The 9,026-nt window shown below is 37.3% G+C and overlaps 1 long non-coding RNA gene across 1 annotated transcript; it reads left to right on the forward strand.

Annotated features, from left to right (window-relative positions):
- Positions 1-241: 241 nt before the first annotated feature.
- Positions 242-1,218, forward strand: LOC145429878 (uncharacterized). The gene is made up of 2 exons (XR_013910208.1): positions 242-650; positions 734-1,218. It is a non-coding gene; the product is annotated as an uncharacterized LOC145429878 (long non-coding RNA).
- The last annotated feature ends 7,808 nt before the right edge of the window (positions 1,219-9,026 follow it).

A 9,026-nucleotide genomic window follows, 5' to 3' on the forward strand; every position in this document is an offset into this window, starting at 1 on the left:
GGGACGTAGACATGAATACATGAGCTTGACAACATGGAACACACCTAACCAAAAGTTAGGTGTGTTCCAACATAGAAAGTTAGACAAGACAGACTACACAGAGAACAGACAAAGACTCAAAACTAAAGGGACCTTGATCATAAGATAGACTATACTAAACCCAATTAAAAATAACACGAGAACCTAACATATTCAAATATAACCTAAAAATACAAAATAAATTCAATGCCAGCATTAGGGATGGGTATCGAAAACCGGTTCTTGTTGAGAACCGGTTCCCACTGTTTCAATTCCTTGGAATCGTTTGCCACTTTTAAAAACGATTCCCTTATCGATTCCAGTCGCCCCGAATGACGTCATCACGTTGAGTAGCGTCTTTTACCCAGTAGGAAACACGGCGCCTGAGCGGCACAAACGCTCAAAAGTTTGGTTACACTTTATGAGAAAGGATGACAACAGGGCAACGTGCAATACTTGCAAAGTAGAGATTTCATCAAAGGGAGGAAACACTACGAATATGCAAAAGCATTTGCTCAAAAAACACGCGATTGCTTTCAACGAATGTCGTGTTTTTGATCCGCTCCGGACTAGCGAAGCTCAACCCAGCAGCAGCGGTAGCGTTTCCACGTCCTCTCCCGTTAATACTGCAGGTAACTAATCAATTAGCATTGCATATTATGTTAGCGCGATTTACCTTATTACAAAACCTGCTATTACTGTGCGTTGCATTTAGATAACCATGATGAGAGAGACAGAGTCTGGCTGGCTCAGATGCTGGCAGTTCTCGCTGCAGTCTACCGGTAGAGTCTCCTTTCAGGCCAGAATAGACGAATGTCACCAAGCAGTGACTAAGTTTGTGGTCAAAGGCTTGCACCCATTTGCCACAGCAGATGCCCCCGATTTCACTTTGGTAAGTGAATGTGTTTAATTGTAGGCAGGGACATTACTGGATATTCTTGTGTAATTGCTACAGAATAATTTATGTTAAACTTTGTTATTGCTACAGGAGAATATTTATTTTATTATTTTACATATACATTTTTTTCCTGGGGACCCTGTGACACCCCATTGAAGAGCCGTAGGCTGGATCTCTCAAGATCTCACTGTTGGGTTTGTAAGGCCATGTTACTCCTAAATTTCTATCTTGTTCAAAGAGAAGATATAAAACACAGTTCTAAGCTAATCGACTTTAGTGTTCTCCTTTTTTAAAAAAAAGAATCGATAAGAGAATCGATAAGGAATCGAATCGTTAAACAGAATCGAAAATGGAATCGGAATCGTTAAAATCTTATCAATACCCATCCCTACCCAGCATGCTGACAAATTTGATCATTGGTGCCAGAAACGTTTGGCACCTTCATCAAAAATCAGCCAGCCTCTGGGTGCTTACATGCAAAGTCTTTAGTGAATTTTTAGAATGACCAAAGGTGTGTAATATTACTGGCCCAAGATCTCTTCAAGACCTGACTGAATGTAAACCCCAGAGAACTGAGAAGGATGTAAAACCATAAATGGGCTCTTCCATGTGACTAATTATCTGGGCCTGTATCTGAAAGCCCTTAGATACATTGATGAGAAAGTACAAGAACATTCATTGAGATGACTGTTTAATTTGGTACAACTTACAGGTTAAAGAAAGAGGATAGATTTACAATTTTTCCAAATATGAAAGTGTTCAGTGTCCAGCGGATATATTATGAAACTGTGTAGCAAAGGAGCAGGTATAAAGGTCATTGATCTTGGCCTCCTGTATAGAGTTAGGGATACCCAGAAGGCAGAGAGGATTTGAAGGGATAGCACACACCCTCTGTGTTCAGAGTACCAGCTGCTGCCCTCAGGAAGGAGGCATTGTTTGGCTTGTTGTAGAACAAATAGATTTAAATTCTCATTCGTCCCTGCCGCTACTACCTTCTTGAATTCTATTATGTGATTCTGTGTTCTTTGGTGTATGTGTTTTGTAGGTTATCTTGCTGCGAGCTGCAAACAAACTGCTCCCTCGGGAATAATATCTCGATCTTGATCTCTAAATCCTGATCTCCATCATATTTCTTTTTCATTTTTTGTGTTAATAACAACTTTTAAATGATCCTGTTCTGCTCATAATGTATTGGGTTTTTTTGTTTCCTCAGATCAAATTCAAGTGGGAAGTGTTTCTCTTGCCAAGTTGCTAAGTACACAATTCTCAGAATGGCTTTAACTTGAATTTAAACATCCCTGTGCCAGTTTTTTTTAATCTCTAAGATTGCTGCAGTTTTTATGAAATATTCTCCCAATTGTGCTATATCTGATGAAGCATTCCTTGGCTCTTTCTTACAAAGTCAAGTAAATTGGTACTGTGACAGTAGTCACAGAACACTGTCTCCTCTTCCCATATAATTAGTATGAAACAGCACAGTCCTTTCCAGGAGGTTTCCTGGGAAATTATGCTAAAATTAGAGGAAAGATTAAATCAAACACACAAGTGAACCAAATGTATAACCATAGATGGTATTTTGACTGTGAAACAACTTTCCTCTGCAAAAACAAAACTCAAAACCAGGATTATAGTCCCAATTAAATATACTGTATCAGTTTTGTTCTTAAATGAAGCACTGCTATCTATCATAATGTTTGAATAAAAATAGACAGAACAAAGGATGAAAGAAAGGGTGAGAGTTTGAAGGAAAAAAAAGAACAAATGAATCAAACTTTGATTATTTCCAGGAAGGGTTCTCCTACTTCTCCTATAAGCTAGAGCGCTGTGCTCTGTGTTCTCTTGAAAAGAAAACAGCTTTTGTAGTCACTGAACCACACTCCACCTCATAAATGAACAGGAAGAGTGAAATAGAGGCACATTTGTAAAGACTCTTGAGTCATTGTGCTTTATTAGTTCTAAGTTAGAAAAGGCAAGGAAATGTGTAAAATTGAGACCTGACTTCAAGATGAATAGAGCCCATTGAAATCTTGGCTGAGGTTGGAGTTTCTCAAGTACATATCTTGCCTTACAAATAAAGCAAGTGAAATTTCTCATCATCCCAAGACTACACGTTTTCCTGTGACATTTCTCTGGCTGAAACTAAATATGCTTCTGTTTGTCTTTTTTGTTGTTTGTCAGACAATGAATTCACATAAAGTCTGAATTCAAATGAGGAGACACTTGTGTTTTTTAATGTTTTGCCTTCATATACACCTAGCTACTGTGTTCTGTTTAATCCTACAGTACATCATTGCAAAGCAAACTGCCATGAGAATAAAAGTAATAGATTACTGCAGAGACTGTAGCGCGCTTAGTTTAAAGACCATATTAGTTATAAATAGCTTGCACTCTGCAAAATCACTGAAAACATTCAAAAATAAGTGCATGGTAGTAAATACAGTTTAATTAGTCATCATTAGCCATGATATTGTGATGTGTTAATTAAATAAACTCTGTTTAAATCTTTAACTATAAAGTTTTTTCATGGTCGTTGTAAGAATGCACAGTGAACCATGCACAGCAGCGGGATTGCCTCTAAGCGAAATGCAGCCATCATAAATGCACTTGTGCTTTCCCTGCTGTGACAAGCAGGATACAAAATTAACATCCACCAAGCACTAAATGATTTTCCATTTAGCGCCTAAATCTCAGAAAACCATCTGAGAGTTACCTGATTTACCAAAATAGCCCCGTAATAAAAGCCTATGCTGACTGTCTGCACTGTAATCAGTAGCCCTTATGTATTTCAGTCTGTGTCTGTCCTCCATTGTTTGTGATGGAGCGTAGCACAAATACACATGAAATCCTTTCATAATATTAAATAATATTAAATTCTGGCCCTTAAGTTGTTTTTTCTTTAATTAAACTTTCATTAATAATAATAATGATAATAATAATAATAATAATAATAATAATAATAATAATAATAATAATAATAATAATAATAATAATAATAATGAACACACCTATGTGACACAAGGATGTAATTATTTTTTGGGGTCTGGAATGAAAAACAACCAACCAAACAAACGATTCATCTAAAAGAGATGAGTGTCAACCACTATTACTTTAGGGTGTTGAGTCAAAAATGTAATTTCAGACAATGGTGGCAAGTCAAGGCATCTGCTGTCAAAAGTGTGTTATGGCTGTTTCTGATGATAAATTATGAGGCCAGCTAATGCAGTGATGCATTCTGAAACTCAATAAAGAAGGAGACAGTTAAGCTAGCAAGCTCAGACTGAAGCATTTCCCGTCAGTTTCTTTTTCTTCAAAATGACTCTGGAAATGTTTTGGGAGATGAAAATGTGTTCAACATATTTGACTTGCAGGTGTCCCTGATGTGGGATCCAGGGACATATCTGAACACCATGTCAAGAACATGCACTCAAAATGCTAGAATCAAACGGGTTTTTTGCTCATTTAGTCAAGGAAAACATCACATGGCAAAAACGAAAATACAGCATAAAATTTAGGCGATCATTAAATGACAAAACACGATGATTTTGTTTGTCAAAAAGGTGAAGGATTGTTTTTTCTTAGTCTTCTAACAAGTTCACACCTCCATGCTAGAATGTGCAATAATTTGAAAATGTTTTATTCTTTTTTTCTTTCTTCCTTTCTTTCTTTTTTAAACCAAACCCCACACAAGTTAAGAGAAGAGCAGACAATATGATTCATAAAGGGAATGACTCACATCCCAAGTGTGTTTGCTTGTTGTGAGACGTTGGTGTGTTTGAAGCACACAGAGAAACATCTTTATATTAGAGTGAAACCTTAATCGTGTTTCCACATTTTGGAGACACGAAGGGAGCAGCCATGCCTGTCTCTTTGCTTCTCACTACAACTAACCTGAGCCTCGGTTAGTGAGGGACCCTAAACCAGGCAAAATGCACTGTAGCCTCATTATGTCACTTCTCGTCTCAGTATAATGTATTCATGCTACACAGTGTTTTCTCTTTCCGAGCGCCTATCTGATGTTCTGCACAACACCTACAGTACTCGTCTTTCTCATAGCTTCCTTGAGATGTCGCATAAATAAAAGCATGTGTTAAACAGGGACATGTCTGAATCACATGTCCAGTTAATGCTTGTTAGTGTCACAGATGTGATTGTGCTGTCACTTTTGGTTCTTGTGTCTCTTTGTCTTTTTCCGTGGCGGAACAGCGTGACTCCGTCATGTCACTTTATGCAAAGTGACATCAGAAATAAAAAACTACCAACAGGAGCAGGAGGAATACTGGTATTGTCAACATGGTCTAAATCTCTTTCTATTGCTTAGTTCAAACCAACAACAGTTTAGTCTGTATTGGGCTTGCAGGAGACTCGAGTCTGTATTTTCATCTTTTGTGCACAGCTTTATTTGTGTTGCATGTAATTCAAAATGCTGACTCCATATGTGCTTTTCCCTTGTGCGATTCTCACTGTGAAACTGTTTTGATTTTGTTTGGCTTTGATGTTCTTAATACTAACATTTCATGTTTTTGGCATTGCTCTTTAAAACTGAACACTTTTATTCCTGTCTGCCATTGCCTATGCTCATGTGGATTTATGTTGATCACCACTGTGGGGATCGCTGATAAGTGTCCGTTGGACAGGGATAAACAGGATTTTTATTTGAAAATGCTGAATTAAAGTGATACTTGAAAACCACTAAAATATCAGTTTGGTGCAGGACAGCACGTTGTTGCAAAAACTCTTCATCATTTCATCTCATTCAAAAATCCAAACAGAGGAATCCAACGAGATTACAATTCAGCTTTGTGAATAAATTGGCTGACGCTACTAAAAGTAGCGTATGGAGAGAAATAAAGCAAGCATGAGCAAAAGCACTGAAGCACACTCCCACCATCATTGTATTGAATGCTGTGGATACTGTAAGTACTTGCAAGCATTGCTAACTAAGAGTGCTTTTTAAAATCACTGCTCAAAACTGAAACTGTCAGGACCACGTTAGCTGAGATAGGATTCCAATTCCAGTTTGCCCCCCAAATTTTATAGTCCATAATTTGAACATATATATAATGATTACTGTGAAATTTTCAGTTTGGTTCGTTCAAGATATATTTTCTGTCAACCCACTTTGTCTAGTTTTTCACACTCTGAAATCTGAACATGAATATCTCCAAAACTATTAAATAAGAACCTAAAATTTTCCTTTCTTTCTTCTTTTTAAATAAGATTGTAGTGCAGCAGAAATCCGATATGGGTGCCATGACAGATGCTTACTTTGACTAGACAAACATTATGTTTAAGTTTCTAATAAATCAACAGCAGTTGGCTGTCCCACAGGGGCCAAACATTAACACCACTGTGGATCGAATTGCACCTTTGTGGACATTTTTAGAATAACTCCCGAGATACATAACTGTCTTGTGTAGTCTTTATCCATTGTGTGATATAATTACATTCTTTTTAACCCAAATCTCACTATCTTATTATTTTACAGTGGAATATATAATTATTCTTTCTAATTTTGTACAGTTTCTTGTATTTTTCTGCTGCGTATCTGCAAAACATGAAGTGAGGTGCGCATCTAGGGGGCGTGTCCACTCACACAGCATGCCCGTCTGTGCAGGGCGGTGTGCTTGCTGTTGCTGCACATAAAGAGTGTAATCCATGAATTGGCACTCTGTGTGAAACAAGAATCAAATTAATATGTAACAACATGACCTAATTGTAAGTTTGAAACTCTCTTAGGTTAATAACTACTTTATCAAAACTAAAATGACAAAAAGTTTTGACTGGAAAATTAGTTGACTTCATGCTGGATATTAGAGGCATGTTCAAACTTTGTGCAAGACTTTTACATTAAATATTAATGGACTTTATTTTACGTGTTTAGCTGAAATAATTTATTTAAAATAAATTATTAATATTCAGAAATGCAAAAGAATGCAAATATGCAATTGTTGAATAAATTTAGTCCAGTTTCCATGTTATTGGTATGTCTAGAGTATAAATTGTAACTCTAAAAACATATTGAGAACGCTCTTAATGTATGTTAAAATAGATAAATGGAGCAAAATAAAGGAAAATAAATATATAAATAAAAAAGTTGTACACTGTTACTTTTTACATTAGTGATTATTATTGCAACAACATGTAGATTGTAGGAATCCTGGTAAAGTTGGCCCTCTTGCTCTCTTGTGTGTGTGTGCATGTGTGTGTGTACATTATAATGCTATGTTAGAATTGTCATTATATTATGAAAAAGTAATATGGCTAGAAATATGCTCTTAACAGGAAGCTGATTAGACTATTGCGCACCTATATATTTGTGTCCACCTCACTGTTATTTTCAAAGTAATACTGCATTTTTACCATATTGATTTCTGAAGAAAAGCTTGTGGCCTGACAGCAACCTGCCTGTCACCGAGTGTGGCCCATTTTCAGTCTTGATTGACGAGTCTATTGACAAGAGAGATGACACGCAGCTTGGTGCTCTTATTCAAGGTTTTAAGGAGCAGAGAGCAGCGAGTTGTTTATACTGATCTGTTACACGGTGACAAGCGGGGGCATCTTTGTAACAGGCGATGTTTCACTGCAGTAAACTGACTGCTCGTGAGTGGCATTCAAATTAGACTGAGGGTTTGTGTGTGTGTGTGTGTGTGTGTGGGGGGGGGGGGGGGGGGGTTGTATCACTATGGATGTATGTTGTTGTGGCAAAAGCAGCTAGAGCTGTTTTGATTTGCATTAAGTAAAGTGAGAGTGGAACTCTCACTGGCCAGGAAAATACACAGCGATCAGAGTGAAAGCATACAGACTGACACTCTCGCTGCACTGCTGAAATGTAAATTGAATACTGACAGCTACTGCTACCATTTAATGGTTGCTTCAGAGATGCTGTAGAGTGGAAAGCAGGCTGCCTGCTCCTGCAGCACAGTGCTGAGGGTTAATTGAGCCCAAAATATATAACGCACACACTTAAATTCCTAACATGAGACTGTTACAATTTGAAACACCAAATTTAAAACATTTAGAGGCAAAAAAGTTGCATCAGATTTGCATCATGCAAAGTATTTTAAACATTGAAACCACTGGTATGAATTGAGAAATGTACAAACGAGCACAGTGCAAACTACTTAGCCAGAGCTATTAACCGCAATCTTCCAAAACTAAACTGTGTATTCAGCAAAGAAATATAATGTCACAACCCCTTTGGTGCTATTAGTTCATCTGCCATTAACTGGCAGTTACAGAAAAACAAGTAAACAATGACAGATGTGTAATATTTCACCTAAAACATGATCTAAAAGTAAGATGAAGTCAATATCAGCTGTATTGTTTTTGTGTAACCTACAACATCAGTAAATCTCTACTATGAAACCTAACCATGAGGAGAGCCGAAGGAGTCAACTTTCTTAGCATAACCTATTGTACTGACATTTTCCCCCCTTTAGACTGGAGCAATTTGTGTATAGCAATAGTTTGCAAAGTGGTACTTATATTAGATACTGGTGTGATACTCACTCAAAGGTGGATGGATTTGAATCTGTGACATCTGGCTGTTTTATGGGATTTAAATCCAATTCTATGTTTAGTATGTCGCCTGTCAGCTTCATTTATAAGTAGAACAGTACATTTTGGTAGAAAACCTAACAAAGCATGAAGGGCGCTAATGACAAAAGACCACCAATTTGGAAGAATTTCCGTTCCATTTCTTTCTCTGTGTGTACGCGTCTCTGTATAACACATGCAGTTAGACCCATATACATTTGTACACTCACATAAGTTTTGTTTTTTTACCCGTTTACTGAAATATATTCCACTTTTACTGACACAATGTCTAGACCCATGGCTCTCATTCAGATTGGATGAAGGGTTTAGGAGTTTCAGCTCCTTAACATGCACTACCCTCTTTTTAAAGAGACTGAAAGTAATTGGACGCACTCACTCACTTACAGGCTATTCTATGGGCAGGTGTGAGCAGTTCCTTCATTATGTCATGATTAATTAAACAGATAAAAGGCCTGGAGTTGATTTGAGGTGTGGTGCTTGCATTTGGAAGATTTTGCTGTAAACAGACAACATGTGATCAAAGGAGCTCTCCATGCAGGTGAAACAAGACACA

The sequence above is a fragment of the Astatotilapia calliptera genome, chromosome 7 (genome assembly GCF_964374335.1).
Source record: "Astatotilapia calliptera chromosome 7, fAstCal68.1, whole genome shotgun sequence".
Taxonomy (NCBI): domain Eukaryota; kingdom Metazoa; phylum Chordata; class Actinopteri; order Cichliformes; family Cichlidae; genus Astatotilapia; species Astatotilapia calliptera.